Source organism: Canis lupus, chromosome 26 (genome assembly GCF_048164855.1).
Source record: "Canis lupus baileyi chromosome 26, mCanLup2.hap1, whole genome shotgun sequence".
Taxonomy (NCBI): Eukaryota; Metazoa; Chordata; class Mammalia; order Carnivora; family Canidae; genus Canis; species Canis lupus.
In genome coordinates, this window is record NC_132863.1 from 4580107 (window position 1) to 4604575 (window position 24469).

Below are 24469 nucleotides of genomic sequence, written 5' to 3' on the forward strand. Positions count from 1 at the left end.
ATCTGGGAAGCCCTGTTCTGTGAGCTGCTGCCATGACTTACCCGGGACGTGAGCCCGTCTTGGGCTCTGGAGGAGTTTCATAGGTTTATCAAAGATGGAAATGTTAATAACGGCTCTGAGGGAAAACCAGCTTCCCCAATAAAGATGGTGTGAGAAGTCTTGTGGAGGGGGGGTGGTCCTCCAAAGTCATCCCACAGAGGGAAAACAGACATGCTGTATTTCTCTAGAGTTGTCAGTAGAACCCAAAGGCACCAGTTGGGATATTTTTGGCAATTTAAAAACACATCCAACAGTTACATGAAATTCCTTCCATCAAGAGGCAGATCTATGTTGCCTTGAGCATAACACCGAACTTTGTGACTACACGATGCATAGAACAAAATCAAAGTGAGACTGTGTGAGCACTGACGCTAGGTTAGGAAAGGCCTCATTCCTTCTCTTGGAACATTCTCTATAGGGCCTTAGGCCACCATATAAGAGGTCTGACCTGACTACCCTGAAGCTATGAAAGAGAGAGAGAGAGAGAGAGAGAGAGAGCGCGAAAGAGAGAAGAGACAGCCAGCCTTTCTGTGAACATTTTGTCTTGCTCCTCATGATAGCAAGACCACTACTACAAATCCAAGTAGAATATTCTCATACAATTTCTAAAGGTGGGCAGGAAGGGGCATTTTGCCCTATGTGTCTCTTTTTTATGGAAAATCTTTCCAAAAATTTCCTCTTTAGACTGCCCTTGTGTCCCATTGGCTGTGATCTAACTACAAAGGAGGTTGGGGAACTGAATATCATATACTTATAGTCTCTAAAGTAGGAGGTAGTCTCTGTCACCATGGAGAAAAGGGCTGGGGATGATTGTTGAATAGATAACCACAAGTGTTCTCTAAAAATTAGCTTCCAGGGGCATCTGGGTGACTGTCAGTTAAGTGTCTGACTCCTGGTTTTGTCTCTGGTCGTGATCTCAGGGTTGTGAGACTGAACCCCTCGTGAACTCTGCACTGAGCGTGGAGCCTGCTTAATTCTCTCTTTCTCTCTCCCTCTGCTACTTCCCCTCTGCCTTTGTGAATGCATGTGCTCTCTCTCTAAAAAAAAAGAGAAAGAAAGAAAGAAAGAAAGAAAGAAAGAAAGAAAGAAAGAAAGAAAGAAAGAATTAGCTTCCAGACAATTGAAGCTTCCTTGTCAGTTAGAAAAGTTTTATTTTATTTTAATCATAATGAAAATCTTTTTAAAATATTTCAGTTTTACATTTTTTTCTTTAACCACCTGGAAGTCTCTCTGTCCTCAGCTGAGACACTGATTCTAATTGGAAGCAGCTATTCATTCAACAGGATGGGAAATATTCCTAGTACCCCTGAATCTGTTTAGTTGAAATTGGCAACCATTGTGACCCGGCACTTTCTCCCTGGCTTGGTTCTGGACTTCTCTCTCAGTTTGATGTCTGGATTTGTTTGGGTCCCAGTGTTTGGTGACTCTCTTAAGAGCGCAAAACATGCTTTGAGCACATGCTTCATGCATTCATTGTCTATTGCTTTGTAACAAATTACTCCCAAACATAGTGGTTTATCTTATAGTTTCTGAAGGCCAAGAATTTGGAAGTGGCTTATTTGGGTGGTTCTGACTCAGGGACTCCCTATGAGATTGTAGTCAAGGGGTTAGTAGGGGCTGCAGCCATCTGAAGGCTTAACAGTAGCTGGAGGATCTGCTCGTGTTTGCTTACTCACATGGCTGTCGGCTCCAGGCCTCAGTTCCTTGCCTTTCGCGGGGTTGTGGGAGTTCCTTGGTATGGCAGTTGGCTTCTCCTAGAACAAGTGGCCCAAGAGAGAAGCAAAAATCAATATATCTTTTATAACCTAGCTTTGAGGAGATGACATACCATCACTTCTGACATACTCTATTGGCCACACAGACCAACCAGGATCCAGTGTAGGGGAGAGGCCACACAGAATTATAAAAACCAGGAGGGGAGCATCTTTGGGGGCCATTTTGGAGGCTGACTACCGCATTTCACAAAAGACTAACAGTCTGCCAGTCCTCTGTGCTGTTTCTTTGTTCTAATTTTTGAAAAATACATTTGTTTTCTCCCACTCCCACTTCGAAATTCATTCATTCATTCGTATATTTATATTACAGTATAACTTCAGGTGTACAGCATAGTTATTGGACAAATCTGTATGTTATGCTGTGCTCACCACAAGGGTAGTTACCTACTGTCACCATGCAGCGCTCCTACAATACCATTGACCATATTCTCTGTGCGGTGCCTTTCATCTCTGTGACTTATCCATTCCACAACTGGAAGCTTGTACTTCCCACTTCCCTTCATCCCTTCTTGCCCATCCTCCCTCGTGTGGCAACGACTTTGTTTCTTTGCTTGTTTTGTTTTTTAGATTCTGCCTTGTGCACTTTTGGTGGGAATGTAAATTGGTGCAGTCACTGGAAAAAAATCAGTATGGGGCTTCCTTAAAAAATCAAAAATAGAAATGCCATATGATCCAGTAATTCCACTCTGGGTATTGACCCAAAGAAAATGCAAACACTTATTCAAAAAGATATATGCATCCCTATGTTTATTGCAACATTATTTACAATAGCCAAGATATGGAAGCAACTCAAGTGGGTGCTGATAGAAGAATGGATAAGGAAGATGTGGTGTGCGCATGTGTGTGTGTGTGTATAGTATATAAATACACAATGGAATATTACTCAGCCACTGTCTCTTACTTTTTGATAACTCTGTTTGCATTTCCTTATGTCACATGCTTTTTAAAGGTATCCACCAGAAAAGATGTTGCTTAGCACTCTGCCTATCCCCCCTCAGGGACCTTTTTACCTTTTCTGTTGTGGGCTTTCCCTGACTTCGGGGGTGCTTTGAACACTTGCCCCAGGTTGAGATAATCCTGAGACGTAACCTATGCTCCTGAACCCCTGTGAGGCCAGGCTCCTGCTATCCCTTGCAGGACTTTGCCTGGACCACACCTTTTCTTGGCTTCCTTTCTTTTCCTCTCCAGCTTCTCCAAACCCTTTTCAGTTTTCCCTGGGAGCACTTTCTTAAGAAGACTTGCTTAAGAATTTGCATCTCAGGATCCGCTTCTGGGGAGCCCTCCCTGAGAGTTGTTTTTTTAAAAGATTTTTTTAAGTGTATTTATTCACGAGAGACACACAGAGAGAGGCAGAGACATAGTTAGAGAGGAGCCTGCTGCGGGACTTGATCCTGGACCCGGGATCACGCCCTGAACCTAAGGCAGATGCTCAACCGCTGAGCCACCCAGGCACCCTGAGAGCTGTTTTTATTACAGTAGACAATGCCCTCATTTTATAAGCTGTTGTGTGTTCATAAACTCCTTCTATAAAGGAACAAGAGAGAATTTCTTTTTAAGATTCCTCAAGATTTCAAAATCAGTAACAAAACATTTAAAGTAGACATATCTACATCTTTAACATACTGAAAAGTGTTCCCAAATAACAAAAAAATGTGCTGTGCATTTATTTTTCTGCTAATCTACTCCCCCTATCTCCTCTGCTCCAGCTCTGAAGATCCTGAGAGCCTAAAGAGAGTCAAAGAGTCCCCCACTGTGTGCTAAGGGCACATTAGTAGGGTCATTAACTTTTGAAGGGCATATGCTAAACCTACTCTGCAATAAGGAGCTCACTTCAAACCTTTCTCTTGGAGCCCTCTTGGCTGCTTCCAAGTCTGGAAATATGAAGAGGGAGATCAAAATCACTGCCTCCCAAAATAGGCATGTATTTGGTTGATAACTGAGGATCCTTGATCATCTGGCACATGTTGATCATCAAAGTTTCAGCTTCTCAACCAAGGCACAAGGTAAAGCTCAAAAGACATCTTCATTAGCTTGTGATTGGAGTAGAAATTAGTCCTCTTCCCCTTTCAGATGCCTGCAATTTTTAATGTTTCTATAATATTCACAAACTTTTTTAGGGAGTAGAGACCATGCAGTTTGTTATAGGTCGCCAGCCTGACTTGCTTACGTGGCCATGCTGGTTGGTCAAGAGTGATTTCTAGTCTGCAAAGCCTTTCAATTCTGCTCCTGTAGTAGCCCCTTTTGATGTTTAGGCTTATCTCTTAAACTTGTATTTTGTTCTGGGAGCCATATTTTCTCTATCTACTCCTTAGAGCTTCCTTTGGGATCCATTTACAAATCTCGATCTTTCAGCAATGATACGTGTTCATCTGGAATACTTGCCTGTGCAGGAGCAGCTTCCCAGCATCATTCTTCTTGGGAGCAGAGACTTTTCCAATAATATACTTTCTATTCTATACAAAGGTCTTTCTGTGTTTAGAAGGCTGGAAACAATAGGCTTTTATTCAGTTGTATTATGGGAACTCTTTTATACAAACCTATCAAGGAACCCCTTCTCCTTCCTCAGAATTGATTTTGTACTATTCTCCCCACCCTCTGAAATCATATTTTCCCCTTTCATAGTAAGTACCAAATGCACTCAGTTTTCACTAATGCTTCTTTCTTCTGCTTGATTGTTTTAGTGACATATAGAAATATAAGTTCCCATGTAGAGCATCTTTTTTGTTTGTTTCACCTTTTTATTTCCTAAGACATATATACCTTTTCTTTTTTGTTCAAACAAAATCTCTTTGAATTTAGCAAACTGGTATTTTCTTTTGTTTAGGGTTCTCTTAGGCCAAGATTTTGGTTGGCTTCACAATTTGTTTGCAAAAATAAATAAATTTAGTCTGTTCACTCAAAGCAGGGCACTTTCTTTTCTATTTTTCATTTTTCCCTTGTCAAGTTAGACAAAATAATCAGGCTGAGCTAGGGTTGTCTAAAAATTCTGAAACATTCTAAGTAGATTTTTTGAAAATGAAATGAAAGGCTGGCTGTCATTATAGGTGATTATTTTATGTATAAGGAGGTCAGTAGTTGCAAGCAATAAAGAACAGATCTAAACAAACTGAGGATTTACAAATATCCCCCTCAGTGCATGAATTTCCTTTACTCTGTGCCTTAGTTTGCATACACAGGTAGCAACCACATGTGCTCCGGTCATGATGCTATGGGCTTGATTCTGATAAAAATCTATCATCTGTACCCATTTAACTATGACACATGTTGATTCACTAATGAAAGAAACCCCCCCACACACACACACAGAAAGAGAGAGAGAGAGAGAGAGAGAGAGAGAGAATTGTTCCAGGGAAGATTGCTTTTGGAAAAACACACCACCATTTGGCTATTCAAAATCACAAACTTGCCACAAATCATTGTGCTTGGTGACTCACAGCTCAACCAGTGAGGCTGGGAAGAGTCTTCACCAGGAGGAGGACACCAGCACTTACTGAACTATGATAATGTTTCATAATCCAAATGGCTTGGAGCTATCTTAAGAGGGTTCTTTTATTGAAAGGGAAGACATTTTCCAAGCTGGATAATAATCATTTACTACTACACTTAGAGAAAAATATCCTTACTTAAAGCAGTGTTTTTACACATTTGGATTTTGTCTTAATCTGGAAGCAAAGGGAAGCACAGTCAATTCAACAGATGTTTCTGAACTCCTACCATGTCTCAGCCCCTGGGAGGGGCCAGGGGGGAGTCAAAGGTGAAGCTGACTTGATCCCAGAATTCTAGGAGGCCAGGAAGAAAGTTCATCTGTACTCACACAAGTGTCCCCAGCTCTTGTCATACAGTGCCTGTTAAGATACAGATTCTGAGGGATCTGAGAGCACAGAGGAGGAAATTGCACACCTCGGGCTGAGTGGATGTGGTGCACCAAGTGCTGCAGATCAGTAGTTCACACAAGATCTGGACATTCCATCCAGGTCAGCTGGGGGCTGTCCTCACTCAGTCAGGGACCCAGGCTGATGGAACCGCTACCATCTTCTAGCTGCCTCTTTGGGGTCATGTGGCTTCTGAGGTTGCTGTGGTATTTGAAGAGAGGGACTGCAGAGCTGAGCTCATCCTAAATGTGTCATCCATCATTTCTGTTCACACTACGTTAGTCAGAACTGATTACATTGCAAGGGAGGCTGGGAAGTGAGAGGGATTGCATGAGTAGTAGTGGAATGATAACTGCTCAGCCATACAACTAAAACTCATGAGATCCTACTGTGTGTGTCTGCCTCTGGGTGCCACCAAAGTGGAAGTCTCCACCTAATGGAGCCAAGAATGTATGAAGGGGAGAACTTCTTGTCTGTGCCTTGAAGAAATAGGAGGCTCTAAGATGGAAGAGATAAAGGGAGAGGAAGGAAGAAATTCTATCACAGATGCTTATGGGAAATGGAGTGGAGAGAGAAAAAGGCCAGAGCACCAAAAGGTAGAAACTTCCAGTTATAAAATGAGTAATGTTTGGGGATGTCATGTACAGCATGGTGACTGTAGTGAACAATAATGGTACTACATCTTTGAAAGTTACTAGGAGAGTAAATTTTAAAAGTCTTCATCACAAGAAAACAAAATTTTTGTAACTATGTGTGGTGATATATACTAACTAGATTTATGGTGGTAATTACTTCCATAATATATATAAATATCGAATCATTATGGTTTTTTTAAAGAGTTTATTTATTTATTTGAGAGAGAGAAAGAGAGAGAGAAAGCAAGGGGAGGAGCAGAAGGATAAGCAGACTCAATGCTTAGCATGGTGCCAGATGCAGGGCTTGATCCAATGATCCTGAGATCATGACCTGAGCCAAAATCAAGAGTCAGATGCTTAACAACTGAGCTACCCAGGTGCTCCACAAATCATTTTCTTTTAACCAGAAACTAATATAATGTTATATGTCAATTATACCTCAATTTTAAAAAAAGGACAGAATAGATTTGGAAAATGGGGAGGGGTCTATTCTGTTGAAGATGCTAGGGCTGAGAAGACGATTGGGGTCAGATCAGAAAGGACTTTGGCTGCCATAGTCAACTGTGGTTTTGTTTTTCAGGCAAAGGAAGCTTGCTGATGAGCTTTGCTCAAGGAAGTAGCATTGTTATCATCATGGCTGTAGGGGCCACCATTAATCAAGAGCGTTCAATATCCTGGGTGCCACTCTGCATGTATTATCTCATTTGATCCTCAAAATAACTCTGCAGTCATGTGCTTTTCTTATCCTACCAAACAGATGAAGAAGCTGAAGTTCATAGAAGATCAAGAACTTTTCTAAGATATCACATTGCTAGCTGGTGGTAGAAAAAACACTATTTTCTTGAAAATAATTTAAAACTTGTTGGATTCATTGCTATTATTATGGTTATTGGTATTATTTCAAAAAAACATTGTTGTGGCTCCACATTTAAGAAAGACTAAAGTTTTGCTGAGTGTCTTGGTTAATAAGATTAAAATGCTTTTGCAGTTGACTTTTATTATAACTATAAGCATGTGACCACTAAGCTAAACCAACCTTATGTTGGACAGGTAAGATGGACAAAATAGCCTGCCAGAAGAAACAAATGAGGGTAAAGAGTGAGTTTAAAGACTACTTAGTAGGCCAGGGGGATTTCCATTTTGATCTGGAAGTAAGCCAAGAAATTTACATTATAGAGCCCAGCCCAGTCCAATTGCACACGATTTTGCCGGCTGACTTAGGACTCATTTCTGCACACCTTTTTTTTTTTTTTTTTCATGTTAACAGGGAACTTGGGAGCTGCCTTCTGGAGGGATCAGAGGTTGTAGGCTATGTGTGCTCTATGTGCTGTTATCCCTCTGGGATCTGATTACCAGAGATAATAATGCTTTCCCTGAGCTTTATTGTTTACATAGAGAAAGCTGTAGATAAGTAGTAGCTTCAAAAGGGAGCAATTTTTATTCACATGACTTATATTTGGTGACTGCATCAGTAAAGCTATGATTAGAAGCAAGACAGGAAGACTTTGTAGGAGATATAGTTGGAAAGTGGTCCTAGGACACCTGAGTCCTCATCCCTATGGACTATGACACTTGCACTGCCTCCTAAAGAGTATATAGCTGACACACTTTCTTTGGCTGCCAGCACCTTCTCTTTCTTTTGGCCAAAGACAAGGGATTCACAGAGACCCCACTGGCATGATGCTGGAAGTGCTGGAGACTCAGGTGGCACAGCACTTTCCGTCTCCAGCTAATGTTCTTGCTTCAGTGTTCAATGTTCAATGTTCTTGCTTCTCAACAATAGACCTCCTTTCCAGATCCCATTTGCACAGGCCAGGTCATTGGTGAAGGAGTCTGAAGTTCCGCTACAAAGTGACATCTGTTCTTAGTCATCTGTGCTGTAGAGGCAGAGAGAACACACAGATGCCTCATATATTACAGTAAAAACATTAAGTTAAATGTAATTTAAAACTCTTTATTATAGTATATACAGAGGAGTACACAAATCAATACATTTTCAAAAACCAAATACACTAGTGTAACCAGCATCTGGATCAAGAGTCAGAATACTATCAGCCCCAAGAAGCTCCCCTGCTAGCCTCCTCCAGTAACTTCACCACCACCCCAACTTCTCACATCCAGGAGCAGTTTGTCAGCCTCAGAATGTTAATAAATGCAATACTTTATATGTGTACATTTTAAGTTTCACTTCTTTTATCCAGCGTCCTTTTTGGGAGATTCCTCCATATAGTTGCAGCTCAACCATTCTAGTGGCTGCACAGTGTTCCTCTGTAACCCTACTCCTAGTCGGTTCATCAATTCTGTTGGAGGGCATTTGGATGAATTTTAATTTGGCATAGTTATGAAGGATGCTGCTCTGACATGCATATCCACTGGAAATCTTCTTAGGAGTAAAATTGCTGGGTTTGCCTATGTCTGGCTTTAGTAGAGATTGCTGATTTTCCAAAGTAGTTTTAGAAATTGATACCAGCAATGGGTAATGGCTCTGGTTGCTCCAGATCTCATCAGCATTTTCATATATATATATATATAAATATATATATATATATATTTATATATATATATATACACACACACACATAGGCTCTGCAACAGAATTACTGTCAAAGAAGAAGGAAAGAGCAGGCTTGGGGTAAGAGTAGTTTGATTTTGGTTAATGTCCTGAACATTACTCCAAAATTCACGTATTGCTGTCCTGCCCCTAGCCCAGCAAGTGATGGTGGTAGTGTGACAGTAGTTATTTACAAGCTCCAGCCACCCCTCTCTCCTTGAACAGCACAGATGGTCCTGGGAAATCCTTCTAGAGGCAACTGAGAGATTAGCCAATGGCTATGCTTCTGCAAGAGTGAGCCCACCTCCTCCCCTCCCCACCTTTCCCTCCTACAGGACCAGTACAGAAGGCTGACAATGAAGCCAACTCTATGCCCGCTTCCCAATAACTCAGCATTACCACTGCCTACCCACCAGCCAGAGCCTGCTCTCCTGGTGTGCATAGCGCCCTGGCTTGCTTGCCAAGACAGAGCACAGCGAAGCTTCCACATAATCATTTCCAAACATTAAAATGGCCCCATTGTCATTACAGCAGGGAGATTGAATTCGCCTCATCAAAGCGGAGTGTGACAGGTGACTCAATAGGACAGTGCCAAGCGCAGAGGCAAGAAGATTAGCAGGGCACTGATATCATTATTTCCGCCTATCACAGATTCGGCAGGGAGGCAATTGTAATTTCTGGGCTTATTAGTCTACATTCGGAGGGAAAAACCGAGTGATAAAACTCACGGTGACAGCTAGGCATTTGTGCAGCAAGTGCTGTCACGGTGACACTTAGAAAATGCCAATGTGGCTACGTCCTCATAATCCTCACTAATAGAGGTTAAAGCCGGGCACAAAGGCACCCTTATCAGTCATCAGTCCACTAATAACATTTGCATTTTTAAGTTAAATATAGTAAGTAAAGGAGTAAGTAGTTCTTTGCAGTTGGGACAATTAATTTCACACTGGAATTAGAAAGCAAAGCCAAAAATTTCTAGCGGCTCCTATCTCTTCGATCGCTTGCAAGAATCCTCCAAGGGAAGAGATGAGTGAATGGTGTTAAGAACAATGTTCCCGGCAGTATCTATTGCCTGTGAAACCGTCGATAGGAGAACATCACTAAACTCCTGAAATTAGATTTCTGTCCCCCTCCAGTCAACAGACAATGCAGCTCAAGGACTTAAAACTAACAAATGCAGTGGAAAATATCTTCACATGCTTAACATATTCCTGTCTCCGCGCTCCCGATTTTGCCATCCGGATGTATATTAAATCACAGGAGAAAGCTCCAAAGAGCTGTGGAGGGTAAGGCCACGGAACTATTGGTGCCGGAGGTGGAGTGCTGCCTGTTAGCAGGACCACTTCCCAGAGAAGCCTTCCTAGCCCAGCTGATTTACATAAATCTCCTCTAATTAATACGTTTCTATATCAGCATTTTTCAGAGCATCGGCAATGAAAGAGAAAATTAAGAGATTCTTTTTAGAGATAATACCAGAACTATAGTTTCACAGTTAATATATATTCATGGCTAAATGATTGAAAAAAAATCATCTAGCTTAGGGAAAATATTGGAATTCTTTGTTGGAAAAATATTACAGGTGGCAAGCCGTTACTTTTTCCCATTTAAATAAATAAGGGACCAATTAAGAAGACTGTGTAATTCAATTCTTGAGTGAGTGCCACTGAATTCAATTTGTTTCAGGTCAATGAATATGACGCAAAGTTATTAACGAAAAGGTCAGGGGCTGCGTATAAAGCATACACACATGATACTACGGGGTAATTAGTACACATTTCCAGTATGCTGTTGTGCTGGCATATGGTGGAGAAAATCTTAACAGGATTAGATGTTAATAAATTTCAAGTCTGTTTTTCTTCCCCTACTCCTGCTGTAAAAAAAGCCTTAAACTGACTGTTGTCTCCTTTTCTATCTCGATTCTTTCCTTCATCTTGCACTGGAGATCACACATCCTGCCCTAGAGATCACACATTGTGCACCGGAGATTACACAAAGTTGGTTTAGAAAACCATACATATCATGAGCAGGGCTGAAACCTGCACTTTGAGGATCCCCACTGCACGAAGTGGTGTCTGAGTTAAGAAAATATAAGTGCTCCATCTGCTCTCATTCTGAGTTAAGGAATCCAATCTCCTAAATCCACCAAAAAAGGCAAGCAGGAGAATGGGGTGGGGGCACAGCTCTTGTTCTGTGCAGGAGGAAGGAGAACTTTGGGAGGGAAGGTTTGTGCCTGCTGGACTTTTAGAGCACTGTTCAAAAGTCTCTGGAAGTAGGACGGACAGGGACGTGCAGATCTCCCTGATGCCAGGCACACCATGCCTTCCATCCCACTGATGCTGGAAGCTGCCACTCAAGAGGCTAACTATGCTCCGTGGTGCTTCGGAAAACACAGTTTAGGCTTAGGAGACAAACATGGGCATGTTCTCACAAGTCCCTGATGCAGCCCAAACTCATCCCTGCTCAGCACTCCTGCAGGAGGGGGCGGTGGGCACACTGAAGACAGGGGACCTTCAGGACAATCTCGAGCTCTTCTTCCTAAAGGCACAGGTCACTTCTATAGGAAGAGGGGAGTAGAGAACCCCACTGCCCCAGAGGTTTAGTGTGGACTGAACCCACCCCTGCTCCCTGGCCCATCTCATTCCCCCTTCCCCCACACCCTGTACTTCCTGGTATCACCTCCCACACAAACTGCCTATGCTCTCTTTGTCTCAGGGTCCACTTCAGGGGTGGTGGTGGTAGGAAACTGAGACAAAGGCAACCAAGAGGTAGAGGGAAAGACAGAACAAGGGAGCGGCCAGTGCTTGCTATGCTGGAGAACGGCATGTTGTTCACTCAAACAGACAAACCCAAGGAAGCCTGTCCACTGAAGGTTCCAGGGGCAATGCAGTAACTGGCTTGAGAACCCCACCCCCGCCCCCAGGATATTTTCCTTTCCTGTCTCAGGCCCCCCTCCCCAAATGGTGATTCTTCTGGTGTTGCTTGCCAAGTGATTGCCTATTTGTACCTGAATTCCTGTCTCAGAATCTGCTTCTGCTTCTTGACAACTCCAGGCAGTGGTCAAGGCACAGTCTAGGATGTGGCCTCAAGGGCTGTCCTCTAGAATCATTCTGGGAGGTGATTTTTAAAGTAGCCATCTCAAAAAACAGCCCTGCTAAGAAGTATGAAATATTTACCAGCCTCTGTATGTGAATAATTAAAAACAAAGAGAAGACCAAAGGCAGCCCATTTCCCTCCCAGAGACTACATAGGGAAGCAAAGAATAACATGAACAGAAATTCACTTTGTCCTTTGACAAGCTGTTTATCTACAAGGCTACTCTAGATGCAAACAGGTAACCAGGCTACAAGGCTGACACACAGCCATAGTACCACTTTAGAAAAACGATTCGCTTTTCATGGTCTTAGAGAGAAAGCTAGCATCCACCGAGTGCTTTGTGCGAGCTTAATGTAATTTCCGGCTCTGATTATGTGATATATGCCCAACCTTCCATTGGATCAACAATGACATTCGTCCTCAGTTGAGGAAGGTAAACAGCTTCTCCCTGGATTAGGTGAGGACCTCCGTGGTAACATGGAGCTACAAGCTAACATGCTTGTAGACACCTCAAGTGGACACTTCCACTTGTAGACATTGGAAGCTGATAAACATTTTCCCATAAACTTATCTATGTAGAAGCAAAAAGGGAGAAGAGAGTGCTTGGCCCATCCTTCTCAAAACCTCTCAAAACATGTAGGGACATACATGACATTGAGCAAAGTAGTTAATGTCTCAGTTTTGCATCCATACAATGGGCATAAAAGACCTGTCAGGGCTATTGCATGCAAGATGCCCAGAACGTGGTAAGGGTCGTTACACTTAACGCTTTGAGAACTGATTCTTGAGACAAGAAAATTCTCTCCTCTTTAATAACTCAAGCAATACATATTAAAAAATTAGAAGTTACAGAGAAGGAGAAGCCCTCTCCTAATTCTATCTTGCGAAGATGGCTTCACATTTTGGTTTGTATCTTCTAGATTCCTAGCCCATTGAGCCATGTATATTTTAACAAATATGAGCTCATACAATAATACCACATAGAAACTGCATTTTTACATTAATAGATTTTAATTTTTACAGAAGTTTCAAGTGTATTGAAAAGTTAAGCAGGAAGTGCAGTTCCTCTCCGCCCCTGAAGTACAGTTCCCATATACCCCCTTTCTGTAACATTTCTTCTTCTTCTTTTAACATATTGCATTAGTGGTACATTTGTTACAATTAATGAATTAGTAACCAGCATTGATACTGTTCATTAAGTAAATTCCATAGTTTACGTTAGGGTTCAGTCTTTTAGTTGTATGTCCTTTGGGTTTTGACACATGCATAATGTCATGTATGGCCCACCACAGCATCACACAGAATAGTTTCTCTGCCCTCACAATACCCTGTGCTCCACCTATTCACCCCACTTTCCTTCCCCCAAACCACTGACGCCAACTGATTGTTTTGTTTTTTACTTTCTCTGTAAGTTTGGCTATTTCAGAATATCCTATCATTGGAATCATACAGCACGTAGGTTTGTCAGATTAACTCTTTTCACTTAGCAATATATGCATTTGCGTTTCTTCCATATCGTTTGTGGCTTGTTAGCTCATTAAAAAAATTCTGAATAATAGCCCATTGTCTGGATAAACCACAGTTTATACCTATCCATTCACCTAACAAAGGACTTCTTGATTGCTTCCAAGTTTGGGGAGTTCTCAGTAAACCCGCTATGAATATTTGTGCAGACTTTTGTGTGCACATAGTTTTCAACTCATTGGGTAATACCAAGGAGTATGATTGCTAGATCTATGGTGAGACTATGTTCAGTTTGTCAACAGGGCTGCATCATTCTGCATTCCATCAGCTGTAAATGAGAGTTCCTGTTGCTGCACATCCTTGCCAGCATTTGGTGCCGTCAGTTGGATCCAGTTTTGGATTTAGGTCAAACAGGTGTGTAGTGGTATCTCATTGTTTTAATTTGCAATTCCCTATTGACGTATGATGTTGAGCATCTTTTCAAATGCCTACTTGCCATCTGTATATCTTCTCTGGTGAGGTGTCTGTTCAGATCTTGACCATTTTTTAATTAGGTTGTTTTCTTATTGTTAGATTGTAAGGGTTCTTTGTGTGTTTTAGATGCAAACCCTTTATCAGATATATGTTCTGCAAATATTTTCTTCTGATGTGTGGCTCGTCTTTTCATTCTCCTAATACTATCTTTCACAGAGCAGATTTTTTAATTTTAATGAAATCCCATTTTTCAAGTTTTTCTTTCATGGATCATACATTTGTTGCTGGATCTAAAAAGTCATCACAAAAAAAAAATAAAAAAATAAAAAGTCATCTCTAAACTGGAGGTAACTTAGATTTTCTCCTTTGCAATCTTCTAGAGGTTTCATAGTTTTGCATTTTACACTTAGTGGATAATTCATTTTGAATTTTTTTTTTTTTTGTGAAAGATGTAAGGTCTATGTCTAGATTCTTTTTTTTTTTTTTTTTTGCGTGTAGGTGTCCAGTGGTTCCAGCACCATTTGTCAAAAAGACTCCCCTTTGTTCATTGGATTATATTTACATTTTTTATTAAAGATCGGTTGGCTATATTTTTGTGGGTCTATTTCTGGGCTATCTGTTCTATTTAATCAATTAATCTGTCTACTCTTTCACCAATACCACAATGTCTTGATTACTGTTAAGTGTTGAAATTGGGTTATCAGTTCTCCAACTTTGTTCTTCTCCCATTATTGTGTTAGCTATTCTGGGTCTTGCTTTTCTATATAATCTTTAGTATCAGTTTGTTGATATCCACAAAATAACTTGCTGGGATTTTAATTAGAATTGCATTAAATCTATAGATAGCAAACTCCTTTATATATGTCAACAAATTGTTAAAAATTTACCTTTTTATTATATAATTTCATACATCATGCATTTTTAGGATGCAATATTATGTCTTCATGTGTAGGGTGATCATATAATTTATCATCCAAACTGAGATACTTTAGAGGGTAAAAAAGAAGTGCTAATTCCAACTGCATAAAGGGAACAGGAATAACCAGAGGTGTCAGATTATTCTCATGGTTGTGCTTCTCTTATTTAACCCACTTCTTATTTTGGGGCATTTAAATGCAAACTTTATTTATTATTTTTGATTACAAACAATATGATACTGTCACAGAGCATATGTTTTATGAGGCTAAAGATCTATAAAAATGCAATTTTGCACACTTTTCTGATTATTTATTTAGGATTAACTACTAACTGTATAATTGCATGCACAATTTTTGAAAGGGCAGCTTAGTAAAATAAAATCTCATTGTATTTTAGGACAAATTAGCTCATACATACACAAAATAAGTCAATGAAGAAAAAGATCTTTTTTATTTTTGATCTTTTAAAATACCTCTTCTTTTTAGGTTTTTTTTTTTTTTTGAAACTCAAGTTTCACTTCAGAAACTTGAGTCCACAGAATATAAGCAGTATATTACCAGAGAGTTACAAGTAAACACAGATTATACATGCAAATTTCTTTTCACAAAGGTCACATGTGCAGGTATATGAATTAGAAGCATGCATCTAGATTATGGCCAGACTGTTTTTAAAATGCATAAATGTAAAATTACATCTTGAAATATGAAGAGATGGTCTACACACTTCAAAAACAAATGTTGCTTATACCAGATGTATGACAGCTACAGGATTCAAGTGACAAGCCATAAGATCTCAAAAAATTAATACTGCTCAAAGAGAATGGGAATATTTTTACATTTCACTGAAAATACATTGACTACTAGAATACGAAATTAACAGGAACTTAGGGGAAAAAATTACAAAAATCTAAAGCCAATTACTTAGTATTTCTTATTACCTAAACAACAGCATGACATTAAAAGAAAACTGCACCTCTTCTTTTGACTTATTATTCATATAATAGCTATTGGAACACTTAGAATTAAATTGTATTTTCTTGCTGTTTTTTTTTTAAATTTTATTTATTTACTCATAGAGACACACACACACACAGAGAGAGAGAGAGAGAGAGAGGCAGAGACACAGGCAGAGGGAGAAGCAGGCTCCATACAAGGAGCCTGACGTGGGATTCGATCCTGGGTCTCCAGGATCATGCCCTGGGCTGAAGGCGGCGCTAAACCGCTGAGCCACCCAGGCTGCCCTCTTGCTGTTGTTTTTAAAAAACAAGTTTACGTTCTTGTTTTTCTTATTTTAAAATTACAGTGGGGGCCCCTGGGAGGCTTAGTTGGTTAAGCTTCTGACTCTTGATTTCAGCTCAGGTCGTGATCTCAGGGGTCATGAGATTGGGCCCCGCCTGGGCCCCAAGCTGGGCATGGAGTCTGCTCAAGATTCCCTCTCTCCCTCTACCTGTGCCCCTCCCCACCAGTTCTACTTTCTCTCTCTCTCTCTCAAAATTAATTAATTAATTAATCAAATAAAATTACAATGAATTTGATTACACCAAAAGTAAAGTCAGAAGGGAGATACCATTTAAAGATATCATATCACTTTATCAAGATTACTTAAAAATGGCCAATTGTCATTTTAAAATTTGTAAAATAACTCATATTTGAGAGCACCTGGGTAGCTCAGTCAGTTAAGCATCTGACTCTTGGTTTCGGCTCAGGTCATGATATCAGGGTTTTGAGATCAAGCCCTGCATCAGGCTCCAATACTCAGTGTGAAGTCTGCAGTCTACTTGGATTCTCTCTCTCGCCTTCTCCCTCCATCCCTCCAGCTCATGCTGTCTTTCTGTCTCTTTCAAATAAGTAAATAAAATCTTTAAAATAATACATATTTGAAGGTAAATAAAACCTTCTTTGAAATATTTTTAAGCAGGAACTTAAAAACTTGGGTTCTCTTTATTCCTTCTCTGTTTCAAATTCTTAATGTGGCTCATTTTTGTGTCAGTAGTTTGAAAGGTACATATATTTTATAGATGGTTTATATTTATTGTAAGCGTGGCAGAGGTAGCTGGCTGGTGACCAAAATCAATACTTGCTGCATCTAAGAGTTTGATGTAGTTGAAAAGTGGCTGCTTAGGAAGGTACATTTCCCAGTTTTCCTGACAAACAAATGCAGGCTTGTGATTGGGTGTCATCAATGGGCTAAGGCTGTTGAGAGATGAGGATGCTTCCACTATACTCTCCTACCATCAACTACATAGAAACACATGAAGATTTATGAGCTAGCAGAGCTACAGATGAAAGGAATCCAAAACCTTAAATTATGGTATGGAGTGGGGGGTGTGAGCCAATTGTCTTGTGAATCAGAAATAATTCTCTATTTGGATTTTCACCTTAATATATTTTTGGAGTGTGTTTTTTATAGTTTAGCTTACAGTACTACAGTAAGGAAACTCTCTTGGAAAATTAAAATTGGACATGGGAAATGCATGAATCCCTATAGCAGGATTCCTCATCAGCCACTGGTTTGCTGTTGTTGTGAGTATGAAGTCTCTGATTTTTAGGAAATCTCATTCATGTGCTGTTTGGAATTCATTCTTCTTCCATGTTACCTTGGGAAACTGCTCATTTCTATAGTATTGTTCCAATTATCATCACCCTTATGAATTCTTCTTTGAGCCCTCTATCCTTTTTCTCAGCATAATAATTCTAGTTAATAATTCCCTTTATTGTGCCACTTAATTCTATTTTTGTATCACAAGTGGTTTTTACATCTGTCTTTCCAACAGATGTGCTATGGATTGAATGGTTGTATTCCCCCCAAATTTATATGCTAAAACATGAATCCTCAATGTGATGGTATTTGGAGAAGGGGCCCTTGTGAGATAATGAGGTCATAGGGGTAGATCTCTCATGATGAGATTAATGCTCTTATAAGAAGAGACACAAGAGAGTTGCCTCTTTCCTCCATCTCTCTTTTTCTCTGTCTCCATCATGAGAAGAAGCCAGGAAGATGGCTGCCACCAAACCTGACCATGCTGGCATACTGATCTTGGACTTCAAGCCTCCAGAACTATAATAAATAAATACATGTTTGTTGTTTAAGCCACCCAGTCTATGGTATTTTTATTATAACAGCCCAAACTGAATTGAGACAAGATGCAAACAAATAACTGAGTTCCATCAATGCATTCATTTTTTCCCTTTTCTTTTCTTTCTTTCTCTTTCTTTCTTTCTTTCTTTCTTTCTTTCTTTCTTTCTTTCTTTCTTCTTCTTTCTTTTTTTTTTTTTTTTACCACTTGAATCTAGATGGTGCCTTGTCCATACTAGAGATGTAATAAAGTCTTGCAGAATGCATGAATGAGTGGTAACAGTAGTTGCTAAAGAAGTGTTGATCTTACAATAAACAGAAGACAAAGAGGATCATTCTGCAATACTGACTTGGAATTCTAAATATTCTTGATCCCCAGGGTTTCTATCTTGGGGATACTGAATTCTGATTTGGATCAAAAGCAACCTCAGCTGGCAAGATATTCAGGTGGGTATTACAGTGTGCCCAAGAGAGCTGTTTCTAAGCTTAGATGTGTAATAGTTCATGGAATGAAAAGCCCTGGGAACAAGGGGACTTGGCAGCGTGAGTAACTGGGCATTCCACTATGGCAGGCTCAGGCCTTGGCTAGAGAAGATTTCCACCTCTGTTTGGGAAATACACAATCACTGGCTCCTTGAACTGAGTGTCAGCTTAAGTCAAGGAGAAAATGCAGCTGTTAAAGCTACTAAATGTTAGTGTTCATTGGTTCCAGTCCTTTGGTAAGACAGAGTTATGGTTTGGCAACCTATGATCTCCTTTTTTCTGGAGACTTCTCACCATGCTTATATAGGGGTCCACCATGTTGTTCTGTGACTGGAACTCTTACTACAGTTGGTTGGTGTGAAGTAAGCCAATTAGAGTCTTTCTCTAGGAATTTTTGAGCTGAAATGTCTTTGTACTGGTGGCTAGGCTTTTTGATGTAATGTTTAGAAATTATTTAAGGCTGTATAGTTTTACCTTATGGATGAGAAAGACAAAAGTAGATCCATATAGAGAGAAGAATGGTGCAGATGTTCAGAGAAGGACACAACCAAGAGATGGAGAGAGAGTCTACCTGGGGATTAAGTGTGTTCCAGGATCTGGTTATTCCTGAGGCCAGATATATTCCTCTCATAGCTCTAGATAACTGCCCTTGTTTCTTTAAAATAACCCAAGACTTTCATGATCTGGTTCCCTTTGAATTTAAGCCAATTCCAGTTGGACTTCTGTCACTTCTCAACAAATAGGCTACAAATTCTAAACATGAGGGAAATGATGCTGAGGAAGAAGAATGTATTTCATTGTGTGATGCTGGATGTACATTCCATCTTGAGAAAGAAAAGAGTATTCTCTAAGTTACAGGAGTGTTTATGAAACTTTGGCTCATATTATTAATGGCATTTTCAAAAGGGCTTTACATAAAAAATTCATTCAGAGAAATTCTATTTCTCTTGTATTTCTTTGATTATCAAGGGGAAACTGGGCTGACAGGTAGACTTTGATCTCCTTTCTGGCTGCCAGTACCCCATTGTCATTCCATAGACCCAGGCTCCTAATAGATGGGGTGGACAGATGACATAGTGTACACCTTTGTGGGGGTCACCAAGAAGCGAGAGAGCCAATCAACACACACTTCTTTCGCCTCCTGAAGCTGAGAGGCCCAAACCAAAGAGTGATTATAATTCTCTCCAGAATCAATTAAAAGAAAACTATTTTCATTGTACTTAGGCCCCAAATGGGAAATTGGGAAATTTCTGAGGTAGAGCCAAATGGATTTTCACATAAGCTTTGGAATTTATTCATGATGCAAGGAGAATTCTTATCAGCTAAAAGAAAATAGGCACAGCTCTCCTTAAAATAAAGTGAAATTATGGACACAGGATTACAGCTGCCCCACACTGCCAAAAATGCTGTTTGTAGAACCCAAATCCTTTAGACACTCTTCCAAATCCAAGTAGTACGTTTTGCTTTTGCTATTTGTGTTGGCCCTATTAGCCCATGCTCTCTACTTCCTACCACATATAGTAACTGTGCATCAGGAAAAGCCATGATGTTTAAGAGATTCTCAAGGAATTTCTTGCTCTGTGGTAGGCATCCTCCAAGGCAAATGCCAGAAAATCACATAAAAATACAACATCATTATGGTCTCTTATAGGACCACTGCAGATGGGTAAACTGAACTTAATTAAAAATAAAACACCTTAGTGGCTTAGCCAATGAGTAGTAATGGAATATGAAGACATAGAGTGTATGTAGGAGCCTTTTTTGTGTCCTGTTTGATATGCCCTAAGCTTGGCTCTAATTTCAGCTTTGGTAGGTATCTCCTAAGCCATTTTTGTGTCCATTTCAAGGACCCATCACAAAGCTTTTTCTGTAGGTTTGTTGGAGCCATGCTCAATAGCAGGTGCCCCTAAGTAAGCTGAAGCCAATGTTCAGGAGTAACCTTCAATCAATCGCTGATAAGAGTTAAAAGATAAAATTCTCAAGTTGTTGTTTTTTGAAGGAACAATATAGCAGGGCATTCTTTGTGATTTCCCAGCAGAGCCTCAGTTCCCACAGCAGCAATAATATTAAAGCAATTGATTTTCTTTTATAAGACTCTCCTGATTTCCTCCTTCGAATTAGCACCCAAGTCCCTAATTCAGGTTCTGCTTTTGCAGAATCCAAACTAAGGCAGTATATAACTCTGTCTCCTTGTTTTCATTTCATCTTAGACTAAATTCTTGCTCCTTGGTAAAATCCAGTTGCCCCAAAGCAACACTTTCTTTATTATACGCAGGTGCTTATTATTCTTTTATCTCAGAGTATCAAGTGGAACTATTCCATACTCATAAATATCTCAAATTTCAACTGACTAAGATTGTACCATGTGAATATTTGAGTGCCACATGAACTGTGAAGCATAAAGCAAGGAGATAACCCATTGTTAATATTAATAGAAACGTCTACTTATTTATAGAGAATCTGCTTTGTGTCATGCCTTCTGTTCTCTATATTGACTTGGAATGTCCCTGCAAGGTAGGCATTAATAATCCACTTTACAGATGATATTGAGCCTTACCAAGGAGGCATCCAACCCAGATATGAAGTTCATGTTTTTTATGTGGGTCTGGAATTTTTGAGTTTCCTCCATGTTCTAAGATTTTTTTCTGTGTCCTATTTGGTTTTCAGTCAATTTAGCCAACCATTGGACATGTGCCATAGTCCTTGTGCACTAAAGAAAAGGAAATATGCAGGCCTTTAGAGAGCTATTTGATATAGATGTGAACTGACAGGGACAGCAGAATTAGATCCTATTAGAGTGACCTTCTATTTGAGTGGGCTTTATGCAGATCAGGTGACAAATTAAATTCTGGTCCAAGTCCATCTCACAGTGTTTCCAGTGGATCCTCACAACCACCTTAAGGTTATTTTTTCAGTACCCATATGCATAGTCAGGATGGAGGTCCTTAACACCTGGAAGAATCCTTACATTGACTCTCTTTTTTGAAGATTAAGAAATAATTTGGAAGGAATATCCAAGTGGAAGCCTTTGAAACCATTCCTCCTCTGACCTGGCCAAGATAGAATCATGACACATCCCACGAAGAATTGCATCACTCTCAAAGAGACTTTAAGAATGCAAGGGTGGTGGTCCCCATTATATGCTCATCTAATTCACTGTATGGCCTCTGCAAAAGCCAAATGGATCGTGGCAGATGACAGAAAATTACCATAAACTTTACCAGATGATAGCTCTAATCATAGTGGCAATGCTGACTGTGGTCTCTTAATGGAACAGATAAATGTAGGTTTTCATACTTGGTATGCATCTTTTGCACTCCTGAATGTGTTAGTTTCAAGCTCCACCAGGAAGAAGCTTCAAAGGCAGTTCACTTTTACATGGAAAGTATAGCAGTACACATTTCCTTGAGTTCATTTTATTAACTTATTTTAACTGGAGTTTGATAAATTCTTTTTTTTTTAAAAAAAAGATTTTATTTATTTATTCATGAGAGACACAGAGAGAGAGAGAGAGACGCAGAGACACAGGCAGAGGGAGAAGCAGGCTCCATGCAGGGAGCCCGATGTGGGACTCGATCCTGGGACTCCAGGATCATATCCTGGGCTGAAGGCAGGCGCTAAACCACTGAGCCACCCAGGGATCCCCAATAAATGTTTTTTTGATTGAATGAATAGAAACATTGAATCCAGAAAGTATCCAAATTTCTGGAACTCAGGTCACTGGCTCTGTTCTTATCCTCAGAATCTATTTGCTGATTCATCAACTCAGCCCAAGAAAAAGAAAGGATTTCTCTCCAATGTCCTTTCATTAGGACTAATTATAGTATGGGACATTTTCTTTCCATTTTCTGTTTTGACATAATTTCGGACTTAGAGAAAGGTTTTAAGAATAGTATAAAGAATCAGGTGATTCCCTGGGTGGCTCAGTGGTTTAGCGCCTGCCTTCCACCCAGGGCGTGATCCTGGAGTCCCGGGATCGAGTCCCGTGTCGGGCTCCCAGTGTGGAGCCTGCTTCTCCCTCTGCCTGTGTCTCTGCCTCTCTCTCTCTCTCTCTCTCTCTCTCTCTCTCTCTCTCTCTATGTCTATCATGAATAAATGAATAAAATCTTTAAAAAAAGGAATAGTATAAAGAATTAAAACTATAGTGAGTTACCAGTTTAGAATTCCTAGGATGGCTGAAATAGCAAGTGTTAGCAAGAACGTGGACAAATTGGAGTCCTCATACACTGTGGGAATGTGAGATGGTGCAACCACTCTGGAAAACTGTATGACAGTTCTTCAAAGTTTAAGCAGAGTTAGCATATGATTCAGAAATTCCATTCCTGCGTATACCTCTAGGAGAAATGAAAATTGTCCACACAAAAACTTGCACATGAATGTTCATGGCGGCATTATTCAGAATAGCTACAAACCAGAAACAATCTAAATGCACATCAATGAATGCCTAAACAAAATGTGATGTATCCTTGCAAGGGAATATTATTTGGAAGTAAAAAGAAATGAAGTACTGATACACGCTACAAACTTTGAAAACATCGTGCCAAGTGAGAGAAGCCAGTCACAAAGGACTATATATTGTCCATTTATATTAAATATCCAGAAGAGGCAAACCTGTAGAGACAAAGAATAGATGTGTCTTTTGTGATATTGACAGTTTTGGAAGATACAAGTCAGCCATTTTGTAGAAACTCTCTCAATTTGAGGTTGTATGATGTTTCCTCTTGATTATATTGAGAGGAAGAATTTCAGGCAGGAAGACCCCAGAAGAGCTGTTGTACACTTTTCTTTTTTTTTTTTTTTTTTTTTTTATTGGTGTTCAATTTACTAACATACAGAATAACACCCAGTGCCCGTCACCCATTCACTCCCACCCCCCGCCCTCCTCCCCTTCTACCACCCCTAGTTCGTTTCCCAGAGTTAGCAGTCTTTACGTTCTGTCTCCCTTTCTGATATTTCCCACCCATTTCTTCTCCCTTCCCTTATTTTCCCTTTCACTATTATTTATATTCCCCAAATGAATGAGAACATATAATGTTTGTCCTTCTCCGACTGACTTACTTCACTCAGCATAATACCCTCCAGTTCCATCCACGTTGAAGCAAATGGTGGGTATTTGTCATTTCTAATAGCTGAGTAATATTCCATTGTATACATAAACCACATCTTCTTTATCCATTCATCTTTCGTTGGACACCGAGGCTCCTTCCACAGTTTGGCTATAGTGGCCATTGCTGCTAGAAACATCGGGGTGCAGGTGTCCCGGCGTTTCATTGCATTTGTATCTTTGGGGTAAATCCCCAACAGTGCAATTGCTGGGTCGTAGGGCAGGTATATTTTTAACTGTTTGAGGAACCTCCACACAGTTTTCCAGAGTGGCTGCACCAGTTCACATTCCCACCAACAGTGTAAGAGGGTTCCCTTTTCTCCGCATCCTCTCCAACATTTGTTGTTTCCTGCCTTGTTAATTTTCCCCATTCTCACTGGTGTGAGGTGGTATCTCATTGTAGTTTTGATTTGTATTTCCCTGATGGCAAGTGATGCAGAGCATTTTCTCATATGCATGTTGGCCATGTCTATGTCTTCCTCTGTGAGATTTCTGTTCATGTCTTTTGCCCATTTCATGATTGGATTGTTTGTTTCTTTGGTGTTGAGTTTAATAAGTTCTTTATAGATCTTGGAAACTAGCCCTTTATCTGATATGTCATTTGCAAATATCTTCTCCCATTCTGTAGGTTGTCTTTGAGTTTTGTTGATGTTGTACACTTTTCATTGCATCCTATAAAGAGGTGCACTATGTCAAATCCAATTACTGGTTGTGTTAATTCTGATCACTTGGTTAAAGAATTTTGCCTACCAGGCTTCTTCACTGTGAATTTACCACTTCCTTTGTAGTGAATAAGAGGCTTCTCATGAGGGGCAATCCTGAGGCTCAGGACAGAACATTTGGCTCATGGAAGTTATGCAACCACCAAGTCCAATCAGAAGGGAGGAAAGTTCATCTGTCAGAAACTCTTGTATACCTCGGCCTTCCAAGAAGAAGGGCCAATTGGCTCTGCACCAACATTAACTCTGTAGTTGAATGGAATAAAC

General features: G+C 40.1%; 1 long non-coding RNA gene across 1 annotated transcript in view; it reads right to left on the reverse strand.

The window, feature by feature from the left end:
* LOC140617983 (uncharacterized) overlaps nt 1-24469 on the reverse strand; it is a 36687-nt gene that overhangs the window by 2450 nt on the left and 9768 nt on the right. Inside the window, exon 3 of the long non-coding RNA XR_012018143.1 lies at nt 1716-1793. This is a non-coding gene — a long non-coding RNA (uncharacterized lncRNA). The remainder of the gene's footprint in view (nt 1-1715; nt 1794-24469) is intronic.